At 41.4% G+C, this 14,693-nt stretch overlaps 1 long non-coding RNA gene across 1 annotated transcript in view; it reads right to left on the minus strand.

The window, feature by feature from the left end:
• LOC105729491 (uncharacterized) overlaps positions 1–14,693 on the minus strand; it is a 276,092-nt gene that overhangs the window by 106,741 nt on the left and 154,658 nt on the right. Inside the window, exon 4 of the long non-coding RNA XR_001110258.3 lies at positions 7,074–7,219. This is a non-coding gene — a long non-coding RNA (uncharacterized LOC105729491). The remainder of the gene's footprint in view (positions 1–7,073; positions 7,220–14,693) is intronic.

Here is a 14,693-nt window from a genome sequence, read left to right on the forward strand (position 1 = left end):
GTAACAGGCAATCATGGGATTCATATTTGATGAAAACAATCAAAATGAACAAAGAATTCATGATATGACTACAAAGTAATGAAATTATTGTTTTTTATTCATTCAACAAATAGTCCCCACATGCATCTGCCTCCGTGGTAGGTGGGTATTTGGGGACAAACAAGACATGCTCCTTGACCTCAAGTAAGTTCACCAAACGGAGTGAGGAACTGTACAACTTACCAGAGCTTCGTATACCCTCAAATCGGAAATCTGGGAAATATATACTTATTTTTTCAATTGCTGCTAAGTCCCTTTGAACCAGTTATAAGGCAAACAAAAATGTCAGCTTACAATTTTATAACTGCACTTAAATTCTTCTTTTTTTTAATTATTATTTTTTTAGATGGAGTCTTGCTCTGTTGCCCAGGCTGGAGTACAGTGGTGTGATCTCAGCTTACTGCTACTGGTTCAAGCAATTCTCCTGCCTCAGTCTCCTGAGTAGCTAGGACCACAGGCGTGTACCACCATGCCTGGCTAATTTTTGCATTTTTAGTAGACAGGGTTTCACCACATTGGTCAGACTGGTCTAGAGCTCCTGACCTTGTGATCCACCCACTTTGGTCTCCCAAAGTGCTGGGATTACAGGCATGAGCCACAGCACCCTGCCTTAAATTCATTTTTATTCAAAAACGGTATCATCCAGCTGGACCAATTGAATATGGCACTTGGGTTTTTTTGAAAGCACAAAATAGCCTCAAAAGACAATGAATTTCTTCCACTAAGTATATTAAAAGAATACGCTATAGATTCTGAGGTCTGCTATGAAACAGGAGGTTCAAAAATGTTTTGCCCAAGGCTAGGCAGTATCACTGTCCTGAAAGGAACTATACTAACCTAGATGAGTATATTTGTATGCATTTGTTAAAATAATGAATTCTAGAATTTATATTAAATTTCCAGACAGACCTAGAGGCAGATGCCAGGATCACCTTATGTCACCTTGAGTCTCTTCCAGCTCTCTGATTCTACAATTGCTTATACTGGATTTCTTCAACCCTGTGATGGGCTGAAGAGCTATTTCTGTCCTAGTTCTTTGCCTTATATAGGTCAAATCCCATTCCAATGAGTACCATAACAATAACCACCTCATGGCCTGGTTATTTTAGACAACCTGATAAAATGAGAACCAAGTATGACCTCCAAACAGAAGTTGGCTGTTACAGAATTTGACCTGAATATGACTTAAGCAAGGAGGTGGCCAGTGTCTTAGGTTTTTATTTTCATGGCACTGGGCCATTGCAAAACAGTCAGATTGAAGTTATCAAGGCTCTATCAGTGAATCCAAACAACTGTACTCAGAGTACCTAGTCAGTGACTCCATGTGCCTGACAGATAGGCAAAATCAGAATGTCAGGGGACTGAATGCTCTGAATTTCCATGTAAAAATGGTTTCCAACTTACGTCTGTCCAGTATACCCAGAGTCTCAGGGCAATTTGCCCATCTTAATTTGGGGCGATTAATAAGCCTTCTTTTCAGATTAGGCATCCCAAATCTGAGGTTTCTTTCTCCAATCTCTCTCAGGGAGCTAGATTCATGCTTCTTTTGGCATACATTGTTCTTGCTTGAAACGACGTGCTAGTTGCTGCTCTCCGAAACGTACCTTTACAAGAGGGTAAAGACCCTGAGGGTACATATTTGTTTGGTTGACTCCCAGCTATACTTAGTATCTGGGTCCTCTCATTAAAATTTAAGTTCCACAAAATCATGAAACCTCACGTCTAAAACAGTGCCTGGCACATAATAAGTGCTTGCTCAATAATTATTTGTTGAAAAAATGAATGAACAATGAGGAATAGTTATTTTTTAAGACCCAATTCCAATGCCACGTGTCCACTCCTAAAGCAGCTATGTGTCTCTCCTCTGATCCTTTAGCACTGTTTGCATTTCCCTATAATAATACTTACAGGATACTCTCTTTGTTGTGTATATCTGTTTTCCCAATTAAGCTGGGGAATATTTTGTGGCAGGAACTATGTTTTTTAATGCCACATTCTTTGTATTTAAAACAATAGAAGTTCAATAAATGCTTACTGCTTGAATGGTTGAAAGAATGAATAAATATGTTTCTCTTGTCATGATGAATGCTAAAGATTTGTGATATAACCTTATACCTCAAATTTTGCCTGGACTCAGGAGCTTTCCACGGATCAAACTGAAGAAGCCATGAGTCACTGGGCTTGGAGGGGAGGGCTGTTTGTTTGTAGAGGATTTGCTTCCCGACCTCGATGAATCACATGTATAATCACCCAAACTGCATCCTGTCTGGGGAAGTAACCAAAACCCCTATTTCTGGCCCCAATGGCTTTTGGTTTTATGAGTAAATGCCACTGGCATGTCATTAAATAAATGCCCTCAGAAAGTCCTCAGCCAGTGCTGTAACCTACAATAGTCAGGGTTGTGACAGAGAGGCAGCTTTGCAACTAGAGTGCAAGGTGGAGGAGTACCTTTTTTACCTCTTTCTGGTGACCTGCCTCCAACTTCTTATCCAATATCTGTCACACTCTACTCCCAGTCACAGGTGTGACCATGTAATTCTCCTGCACACAAAGAATCAATGGTTCTCACTATCTACAGAATAAAGACCAAACTTCTTCACTTACAATCCAAGGCCCTCCAGAATCTGGTTTCACCCTGTTTTACCTCTCTTATGTTCTTCTATTCCCATATAACTATATGTTCCACAAGCACCAAACAATTTTCTGAACACATCTAATCCCTACATTTTGTTCTTACGCTTTTGTTGCCTCAGTTGCCTTCTAGAATGCCACACCCTCCCATTTTCAAAGGTCCAATACCTGTGTATTCTTCAAGTCTCACAAAATTCCACTTCCTCCATAATATCCTCTGTGATTGTCTAAGGAAGAATGACTTCTCCATTAAGACTCTACATACTTAAGATTTTATCTGTACTCCCATCCCATTGTTTATTCTAACAACACGTACGCACATGTTTTGTTCTCTAATCAATTTTCTTAGTCACTGTGATACTCTAACTCCTAGCAGTGCCTGCACAGTGGACACTCAAAATAAAGACTGGTTGAATGAAACATTGAATTAGTTCAATTGTTTAAATCTTTATCTTTGGCTTGGAATCTTCAGGAGAGATTCAATGTAAAAATTTCTTATTCTTATTTGTTTCATTTTATCCCTCACCCTTTTCCAAGAAAACACGAGATTAAGAAAAGCTTTGGTCCCAGCAAACAATTGTTGTTTTATATCTATGAATCTTAAAGGCACAGTTTTCATTCCAGGCTTCCTTCCTCCTTACATCTAGAACTTTAAGACCTATTTTGCTAATAGATGTTCTAAGCTCAGAGGGGAAAATACAATTTTGATATTAACTTGAATAAAAAAGAAACATAACTAAGAAAGGATTTACTGTTTCAAAATGCAAACTTTTTAAAAAGATATTCCAAAAACAAAGACTTTTCTGTTATCTGCTGTTTTGGAATATTCATGCCACAGTGCCAATTTCAGCATGGATACATTCCTTTCAGTATGGATAAGCGAGAGTTGATGCAATAAAGTTTAGCTTTGACTGCAAACCACTTTGCTCTCCTTTCTGTTTATTAGTATAACTCTGGTTATATGAATAAGGATGTAGAAGCAGACAAGGCTAAAATCACCCCAGCCGGGGTCAGATAATGAGAGAAAAGAATGTTAAGAGTTTTGCTTTCTCCCCTGTCCTTGGGCAATGGTCACATCTGGGTGGATAAAAGAGACAGGTAGCCATTACTACAGTTTGAGAGCCAGCTCCTTTCCTGCTTCTTGAAAGCTACCATTGGGGCAGCATTCTTCCATCTTTAGAGGTCAAATCCTTTCTACACCACTTTATGGCTGAATGACTATGAAAACGTTGGCAATTTCTTCATCAGTTAAGTGAAGATAATAATACCTGTTATGACATAACATGATCAGACTTTATAAACTCTAAAGTGCTATTCAAATATTAGCTACTGATGTAAATTCAATCTGAGTTTTTTTTTTTTTTTCATTACCTAACACAGGGGTTGGCAAATTTTTTTTTGTAAGAGAATGATAATAGCATTTTAAGATTTGTGGACCATGTAGTCTCTGTTGTAACAACTCCATTCTGCCTCTGTAGTAGAAAAGCATACGAAGACAATATCTAATAATGGATGGGCTTTGTTCCAATAAAACTTTCTTTATAACATGTAGTGGACGACATTTGGCCCATGGGACACATTTGCAAATCTCTGTCCTACACCTTTGGTGAGAATGAAACACTAGAAGCAAAGGGAAATATCTAAATTCTGGCTTTAGCATGAAGAGTAATACAGTTGGGTTTTGTGATCAGCTGTCCTGAGGCTTTCAAACATCTTTTTAAGGTACTCCCTTTAAAATTAGAGTTTGAATTTTGTACATTATCACCACCATCTTCATCATCATCAATATCATTTTGCACCTATCTGAGAAGTATTACCAAGAGAGGCATAAAAGAACCCTAGTTTTCTACACCTATCACTTGACCATACTCTCTTCTGGGAAAGACAGCTCTGATTATTGTTAAAGAAAGTATCAATCATACTTGTGGTGAAAGGTCGCTACATTTTTTAACAAATTGGTCCTTTGAGCAAGATGAATTTTAATAGATCGGTTTATTAACCTAAAGGTTGAACCAGACTGAGAGTAACTGAATGATTTGCTCATAATTAGTATTATTTATAATTATTTTACTTGGGAAAAAATATCACCTTAAATGTCAGGATGTTTTTTAATTGCTTCAGATGAGATTCAAAATAATTGACTTCACAAATTTATTTTTAAAAACTCATTTAAAAATATCTGAAGCTGCTGACAGTCTGTCTAGAAGACGCAAGATATTGATATTCATCACTAGGAACAGGGCAGAAATTGATCCATGATTTTTTTAACCACATGAATTGTGTACCGTGGTCATTTCTGGACTCTAAAATAGCTGCAATGCTGATAGAGTGATGCACTTGTTCCTCTTCCTCATTAACTCTGCTATCTAAGTGAAGATGCTGTGTTTGCGGATGTAGGTATATGTTTCTTGCTCAAATACATATTTGCATGTATTTTTAATAAAAGGGGAATAGGCACATGCTTGAAAAAAGGGATGTATATATGTATTTGGTATGGCTAGAAAAATACAAATAGCCTATGTATACATTGTGCATCTATTCGTGTGATTTAGATAGGATACTAACTTTTTGGCAATGAGTGGGTATATGAAAAATTTAGCATCTCTATAAATATTTGATTCAGTTGATTGGTGAAGATGAAAAAAGTAAGAGAATACATTAACAGCTCTGGAAAGGCAGCTTTTCAAATAATTTAAATAAATAAAATAATTTAAATTGTGAAATATGGGTAGATCATGTCAGAAACATGCAGCAGAATAATGGCAATAAAACCTTATAATTATACTGCACTTGGAGAGTTATGAACTGTTGGTGTGCACAGTATAATCTCATGTGCTCCTGACATCTACATTTGGATGCACGAAGAAAGGATGCTAACAGTCTCATTTGACAGATGAACAAAAGAAGTCAAGTGATTTTCCCACCATCTACATTGCCTTCCCCTTATACCACGTTGCCTCTGGAACCCAAGGGAAGGGTGAGTGCATCTACAGGCATCAAAGCCAGCTTCAGTCTTCACAGGCAGACTCAACCAGCCTGATCCCGTGTGCAGAACCTAATTTTCCATCCAACATGGTTCAATGAGTTAAGTAATAAATGACCCAGAAAACACACACACACACACACACACATTTTAGGCAGGGAATATAGCAGTGAGATGATTAACTGATTAACAGAGTCTCTTATTTGCTTCTTCCAGGCATATTTAGTCTGATCATGTGCCTGAGACACAGTGTGACATTTGTTCCGGCAGCAGTATCCAGGACACAGATAAATCACTCATCCAGGTAGCCAAGCAGACACCATCAATCATTATTTGCATGTTTGAGAAATACAAAAATGTACCCAAGGTCAGGGAAAATAACATCTGATGGTGGCTAAAAAGGTAAGAACACAAAGATTCCTATTTGTCTGCCAAAGAGGTTACTCTAACATGTGCTGTGGAAATAAGTCATATATTTAAATTTCTTCACAGATAATAGGTTAAGGCTAATATATCTTTATAAAATATATGTTATACATTATCTTATTCTTCACATATATATGTGTATACATATATGTGTGTGTGTGTGTGTGTGTGTGTGTGTGTGAAGCTCAGTAGGCAAACCCCCCGTTGAGAATAGGAAGAATATATTAACTAATTAATATTATTCATGCCATCTTTTATTTAACTAGCAATTGTAATCTATTAAGAGCATTTGTTCACACTATCTTACTTATTCAACCCTCAGAAAAGCCCTATAGGGCTCATAAGTAATATATTATTATCTTCCTTTTATAGACAAAGGAAAAGGAAATGCAGATATTTCCTTTCTTAAGCCTATCTCGCCAATAAGTGGAAAAGCCTGGACTAGAATGTGGAATTTCTGACTCCTAATCCATTACCTAGAGCAACTGTGGAAGATCCAAAGGAAGAAAGGGAAAGTGTGAAACATGAGTTCCGAGTGGAGAGGACCTGAAAACACCCTCAGACCAGAATTCCTTCTAGTTTGGGTCAAAGTCCGGAGTAGGTGTGGCTATATGACACACAAACCAAATGATTTGATTGACATTCTGGCACACCTACTCACTCTGAATTTTCTTGTGCAACTGAGCCTTCAGTGTCAATCTCCCATCCTCTCATGCCTTGTGAAGTTTCTGGGGTGGCCGAGTTGGAACCAACTTCAAACCCTTTTATGTCTCTGATTCACTTTCCAAACTCTGCCTCTCCCACTCCGTGGTCAGCCTTTTGCATTTTTTTTCTTTTGCACTCCTTTGGGATGCCTCCCTCCTCTCTCCCTCCATCTCCCAACACCTCTGCACTGCCTTTCCCCTTTAATCTCTGCTGACCACCCTCTGTGACTGCTCCATCCACTCCTGGCCCCCACCTCCACCGTCACGGCTGTCCTCTTGCAGGTACCTACCTGTGTGCTCTGCAGCCACACGCACCTCCTGGTTGCCCCTCAGATGTCTTGGTTCTGTCGGTCCGATGCTGCCAGTCTCCACCCAGGGCCTGTGAGCTGTGCATGTCTTCAAGCTCTTTGTTACTTTTCCTCCTTAATTTATAATGCTAGGCAAATAACAACACACAATAAAAGATGATATCAGCTGTGTTTCTCGCCTGCGGCCTCCAGAAGTGTTATCTTAGACCCCATCATTGCAACAAAGAAATCTCTCAGTTGAGTGAGTGAAAACCAGTTACAGGACAGGAGGAGAAAACTTCTGCGCTTCCAAAATTCCGCAGCCCCAGCTGCCCTCCGGGGGCTCCCCCTTGTGGGAGATGTGGAGCATGGCAAGGCAGTGCCCAGTCGGGACAGTGCCTGGGTGGGAGGAGGGTGAGAAAAGAGTGTTCACACTCAGGGACATGCCCCAGAGGGCGTGGGGTCCGTCTCCAGCCATGAAGAACAGCCTCTGTGTGAGTTGCAGGGTTGAGGTACTCTGTAATTTATCAGGGAAACACTTTGGGGAGACGGAGTCCTCAGTGCCCAGAGGTCTCTGAGTCCAGGTGAGTGTGGTATGAGTAATAAGCCTTCATGGCTTACACTCTGCATGGGAACTCGTGTATCACAATGTATCATAAAGTCAGATGTTCACACAAGGTGGTTCTGGGAGACAAGGCGTGGTCTCCACTCTCTGAGTTAAAGACATGATGGTCCAGTCTCCTGGATTCTCCTGCCACCGTGGAAACTTGGCCTTTCAGTGCCTCTAAAGCCCAGGACACACTCTGCTCCCCACCTTAATGAAAACAGACTGTATGTCCAAATAGTATCTTTTTCCAGAGGAACACACTCTCATTTGCACTAACCCACCCTGGCAGGTGTCATTATCATCCTTCTTCTCCTCGTTTCAGTGTCACACAGCTTCTTTTGCTTATGGTTATTATTGTTGGGTTTTTTGTCTTTATTCCTGTAGTGTCTACGTTTCTTATGGAGAAAGAGCTCACGAAATAGCTATGGTTTTTAATAAATGAAGCTTTACTGTTGTTGTTGTTATTATTTGAGACGGAGTCTCGCACTGTCACCTGGGCTGGAGTGCAGTGGCGCCATCTCAGCTCACTGCAACCTCTGCCTCCTGGGTTCAAGAGATTCTCCTGCCTCAGCCTCCCAAGTAGCTGGGATTACAGGCACCCACCACCATGCCCAGCTAATTTTTTGTATTTTTAGTAGAGATGGGGTTTCACCATGTTGGCCAGGCTGGTCTTGAATTTCTGACCTCATGCTCTGCCTGCCTCAGCCTCCCAAAGTGCTGGGATTAACAGGTGTGAGCCACCGTGCCCAACCAAAGCTTTATTATTTTAATCCAAGTCCCATCTTCACGTATGTTTCAGTACAGAGCTGCCACCAACATCAGAAAGGTAGTGGGATTTAATAGAGGCCAGTGGAAAATGGTCTGAAATTGTTTTTCTGAAATTAAGAGCTCCCTTGCCAGAACTGCTGGAAGAGTCGATGAGACAATGTGACGTGCCAAAACCAGCTCTAGACTTTAACAGATCTAGACTTGACACCTATCTCTACTACTTACTCTATGCTCAATTCACAACTCTCGCCTCAGTTTCTTTATCCACAAGACGGAGTTAAGTTAGTTTCACAATCAAGGTCTCACAACTGGTGCGATGGCAAAACAAAATAATATGTCACAAACCACGTGCTAACCTACAGTTCAGTGCTAGAGCACAGTTGTCATTCTGGAAGGTTTCCTTGTTTGGATTCCCCTGCCTGCCCTGGTCAATAGAGAGCATCCCACCAGGCCTATGGGTGTTTCCTCCACATTTGACATAATGACCAGTTTTCTCCTGCAGACTCCATCTGGGTCTCTTTTTATCATACCCAGCATACTGTTCTCACAGCGGGGGAGCCAATCAATGCTTCTTAATGGTGTGGCTCATTGCCCTGTACTGAGGATGATCAGGGAGTGTCACTCCCACGTTCCTTCAGAGACAGGACATAGTCTAGACATACGGGGCAGGAGGAGGTCAGGAAACCTGGGTTCTGATCTTAGCTCCACTTGCTAGTGCACTGGAAATGATACTTGGTTGCATGACCCTCTGATTCTGTTGCAGCTACTTTATGGGCTCTTTCTTCATAACTAACATTGGCACTATAGGAATAAAGACAAAAGACAGCTGTAACTTTAAGCAAAAGAAACTGTGTGCCACTTAAATAATGATGATGATGATGATGACAAAACAGAAGAAGGTATGTCAACTGATGATCTTGCTACGAACCATGAACTCAACAAATATTTATCAGACCTATGTTGGGCCTTGGGCTGAATATGAAAGGGTTAAACTGCCCTCAGGATAATTAAACCCTGTTATAAACTCAAGCCAAGAAAAAAAAAAAGCAACAAGAATTTAGAGAATTCAGGAAAAGCTGCAAAAACAAAAAGATTCCCTTTCATGCAAATAGATCTAAAACTGAGAACCTTTAGTGACAGGCCCACTGTGAAAGATGGGATCAAAATCCAGAATTACTTCTACAGGAGGAAGTATCAGAGGGTCTGGAGCATGTGAGGGACGTGGGGTCACGCGTGGAGAAACAGGAAAATGAGCGGTGACGGGAGGAGAGTCTCGTTCCCCTTTTGGACCGGCCAGAGCATTCCATTCTGCTCTGCACCCCACACCAGGAAAAATGCAGGACCCAGACAATAGGACAACCAAGATATAGAAGCAACTTGAAACCATGTCATGAGGAATTTGAAGAACTGGAACTATTTAGGCAGACAAAGATATAACTCCGTAATTGCTGTCTTCAAATATTTAAAGAACTCTCAGAAAAGAGGGGGATTTGCTCTTCTCAGCTTCAGGAAATAGAATGGAACTAATAGAGAGACTCGTCAAAGGGAAATATTTTTGATCCACTATAAGAAAAATATTCTTGCAGCTTGGTCCAAATTTGGAAAAGTCACTTTGTGTCTAGAGAAGGCTGTGACAGCTCTGTCACTGGATGTTCTTTGGTCAAATGGAGGGCCAGGCATGGAGGCCGCCTGCACTGAAATAACCTTTGGGGATCCTTCTAGCTCTTGGACTATTTGAGTCTATGAACAACCTGGGATCCAAAAGGAGAAACTAAACAAAAGAAGCATGTGACATCCTCACACAGAGCATTTTAACTCCCACTGAGGGATCTCGTGGTCCGACACGTTAGATGATCGGATAAATCCAAAGTATGCTTGCGGCCTTTTCCTCTCTTTCCCTTGAACAGCACTATTTCTTTTACTATCACGGGTAAGCCCAAGAGTTAAGCTCCTCCTCTGTGGGGTAAATGGCCTTTAGTATAGTGGAAAACACAAAAGAAAAGGCAAAACTCCTACACTCTGATGATCAGTTTAAGGAGAATCGCAGGTTTTAAAAGAGATGTTTAGAAGCCATTTTATCAAATACCTCCCCCAATGTCTGAATTCCATCCCTATCTTCCCTGATTGAGTGGTTGTCTGATCTCTGTTTGAACTCAACCTCTGAAGTCAATTTGATTGGAGACCCTTCGGATGGGGCTCAAGAATAAGCAAAACACACACATAGAAAATACAATCAGCAAGACATGGACGCAAAGGAAAAGACACCTTTAGTATAGTACCAGAATACAAGACAGAACCTAAAGCTCATCAGAATTTCTTAAAGTCAGAATTACAGTAAATTTTAAAAGTCCTATCTTCAGTTTGAGGAGACACACTTGTGACACACAGTACCAGTAAAAAGTATAGGTGACGTTGTTGCCTATTCTGCAATCTTTTGCGTCTATGTGTGAACCTTACCTTGCAGTCTAGGAAGGTATAAGAATAGGGGCAGGGGAAATAGAAAGGGTGCAGATTGCTAAAAAGGAAGGAAAAAATATGATGGGGCTATGGGCGGGGCTGGTATACGGAATGTGTTTGGAGTTGCTTTCATGATACTATCCCTGATAGAGTTGCAAAAAAGGGTGCAAAGCTGATGAGGGTGTCAGATAAGATAAACAGAGCATTTGAGAATTGACTTCTGATTGAGCAGAGGGAACACTGAGCTCAGAAAGAGGAGAAAAAAAGAGTTCAGGGACAAAGAAAAAGGGAGAAAAATTAAAGGTAGGGAGATGTGAAGGAAGAACTTACATGGGAGGTCTAAGATATCTGGGAGGTTTCCAAGACCATCTTGGGGTATCAAGGGGTGATGAAGGCAGGAACAAGGGTAAATATTGAGGAGGAAGAAGGAGGCCAAGCATGGAAAGATATTTTGAGTAGAAAGAAACAGAAAGAAAGCTAGACCCATCATAAGACTTGGTGTCTCCATTTCCTGACTAGCTCACTTCTCAGGGGACAGCAGCAAAGGGCACCTTCCTGGCTACAAAAGATTTTTAGCTCACAAGAAAAATCTGAATCGATTAAGTGTTGACTAGACACCTCCTATATGCTCAAGATACAGGAGAGATACAGAAATCAAGTTCCACAGTAATCTGGATTACTGTTAGTCAGCTAGCAATCATTTGCTCGGTAACTACTCTTGGCCAAAGACCACGGTAAGCATCGGGAACGCGACTGGAATGACTAGGCTGACCCTCCCAGGGGTCACAGAGTAACGAGTGAAGGGGAGAAACACAGCCAAGTGTAAAACTCCTGCAAAGGATTATAGGGTGCTGCGAAGGAAAACAACAGAATATCCAAAGAATCATTCCTAGGTTTTATGTTTTTAACAGAAAAAACATGTCAGACGCCACAAAGAATCAGGAGCAGTCAGTCTATAGGAAGTGTTGTCCTGGCCTGGGAATGTCAGAGCGAATACTCTTAGTCCCCAGTGTCCAGATAAGAGCAGTAGAGGCTGAGCCCAGAAAGGGACCACTGAGGAACTGGCCAGGAGCCACACTGGGGGCTGCACTCCTCAGGGTAATGAGGAGGCTCAGAATGGAAGGAGGAAGCCTCCCACTCCAGATCCTTCTCCGGCAGACCCCACTCACCCTGCCAGGTGACAGTTCAGTGGATGTGACTTCCACCCGTGGCTAAGCAAGGAAACAGCCTCGTTGGAGCCTCTCCAGCGTCGCAGCTCTCCTGTCCCCCTTGCTGTTCTACTCAGGCTCGCAGATGAGCCCAGTTCCTCTCCTCCATTCTAAACGCCTCTGTTTCAGGGAAGCGTTTGCATTTTCCTTGGCACAGGTACAGCTTGCTGAATTCTTTTAGGCCAGGCCAATTACAACAAGCCCTAAAATTGCTGAGCCAAGTGGTTTCTTCAGAGATCTGCTTACATTCCCTCCCTGAAAAAAGCAGGGGGCCCACTTCGTGCAGTCTCTGCACACAAATAGTGCACGTTTCACTTTTAAGGTGGAGTAGGCATAGGACGGTTTTCCCAAAGAGAGGGTGAGGTGCAACCTGTTTTCACTTTGACTTTATATTGCTTGACTGGGCTTCGTCCCATTTCAGAGGATGGACAACATGGCTCAGGGCAGACTCCCTTGAAGACTGTCTTGAGAAGGGACTAGAGAAGCTTTTAGCGCAAACCCCATGAGATCGCAGGTTGAAAGAAGTATTTATATGTCTCAATACCCTCTCATTCCTGAACTTCAGGGTCCAGTATTGCAATCACATTCTTGTAAGTTCTGGCTTTGGGAGGAAGATGGAGTCAGTAATGTATAACTTTGATTTTTTATATATATAATCATGATATTTGGGTAGAAATAATGCAATTCCAAAGAATTATTTAGATTAGTCTAAAGTTGGTTTTTTTCTGATTTTGAAATTGTTACACTATGACTTTTCAACAAATTCACCTCTTTGTTTATTTTCTATTATGTTTACATCAGAATGCATAACATTCCCTAGCTATTTCTAGCTTAGAGGAAGACATTGAGAGATATCTGAATGAGAACAGGTCAAGCAGTGGCATAGCCAGTTTGGAATTTAAATCCATGGATAATGAATAAAGCACGTAATCTAGTGCCGATCATTGAGAACTGACCAATTCTGAGAGGTGTTTGCCAGAAAACCAGTGTCCTTCCCACAACAAAAACAAAAAGAAGTGTGTCCTTGATTCTTGGCATTAACTCACTGCTAGTAAGGCCACGGCATTGCAGGTCTGTGCTCCGAGTCTGAAGGCATTCTTCATATGGGGAAACAGGATCTCTCAAAAAACTGAAATTTGAACTCATTCTCATAGCCAAGATGACCTATATGTGTCCAGAGGTATGAGAGCAGTCATTAAGAGCAGAACTTTCTTAGACAGAAACTAAAGGGTCACGAGGCAAAAAATGCCATTTTTAACTTAAAAGATGAAAAATCAGGGCAAATCGCATATGCAGATGGATAAATAAATTCTAGGAACCTAATCTGGTTCTAACATCCTTATCAAAAAGCCTGACATGATGAACAAGAAGGTCTCTGGTGGTCATTCTCCTGGGAACAATTTCAGTGCCACTCAACCCAGAGACTTTCGGCTTCCGCTGGGTACTTGGCAATCAGAAGTAACCACCGGTCTATGCTTTTGAGGAAACTTTATCAACTGGAATTTGCGTGGCTTAAGTACAAGGACACTTAGTTTTTCTATATCAACCAATAAACAGGAGATATTCACATTTACATACCAAGAAAGGAAAGAATGCCTTAAGCTCAGAGCAGCCTTTAGTATGGGAAACCAAATGGGAGGGTGAGAGGGTCATGTTTCTTGTCTTTCATTTAGAATATACCTGGACTCAAGAGCTGCTCATCTTCAGGGAATTTCACAGGTCCTTGGTTAGGGGCCAAGCTGGATCATAAAAAGAGGAAACCCCCTTGGGCCCAGGTAGAGCTCTAAAGAAAAAGCTTTGGTTGCCTGGGCTTTATCAAAAGAATATTTTTCCCTGTCCTAGAATCAGCAAACATGCTACCTGGTAATCTGAGAGGCCCACAGGGAGATGCCGAGAAGACAAGTCCAGTAGTCCCACACCAAAATCTTTTATCCTGAAGGCCATTAAAGTGCCATCTTCACTACATTTCCAAATGCCTACTGCCTTTGGGTGGCATCACAGCAATAAACACAGGACTTAATTCAAAGTCATTTCCATTTCATGCTAAAGTCAAGGAAATCTGGTACCATAGCCTTGAATTTATAAGTAGGAAAATGGCACAAAAAAGGTGAGGGTGGGAACTAATTTAAAACACTAAAAGTCACTCAACACTGCTGGTGGGTGGTGCAGGATACTGCCGTGGCACGTTCTGTTAAATTTCTTTCTCCCAATTCTTTGTAGAATTCTCCTCACTTGCACCATCCTGGTCAACATGGTGAAACCCCATCTCTACTAAAAATACCAAAAAAATTAGCTGGGCACAGTGGCGCGTGCCTGTAATCCCAGCTACTCAGGAGGCTGAGGCAGGAGAATTGCCTGAACCCAGGAGGCGGAGGTTGCGGTGAGCCGAGATCGCGCCATTGCACTCCAGCCTGGGTAACAAGAGCGAAACTCCGTCTCAAAAAAAAAAAAAAAAAAAGAATTCTCCTCACTTGTGTGTGCAGAAAGCCCCACTAACTAAAAGCAGCCTGAGTGTTAGATATTATCACCATGAAGGGTTGGGGCAACGGGACCCATCAAAAGGCAACATCCCTCAGGAAAGTA

The sequence above is a fragment of the Aotus nancymaae genome, unplaced genomic scaffold (assembly GCF_030222135.1).
Source record: "Aotus nancymaae isolate 86718 unplaced genomic scaffold, 86718_ANA_hifiasm-v0.15.2.pri h1tg000012l, whole genome shotgun sequence".
Lineage (NCBI taxonomy): Eukaryota > Metazoa > Chordata > Mammalia > Primates > Aotidae > Aotus > Aotus nancymaae.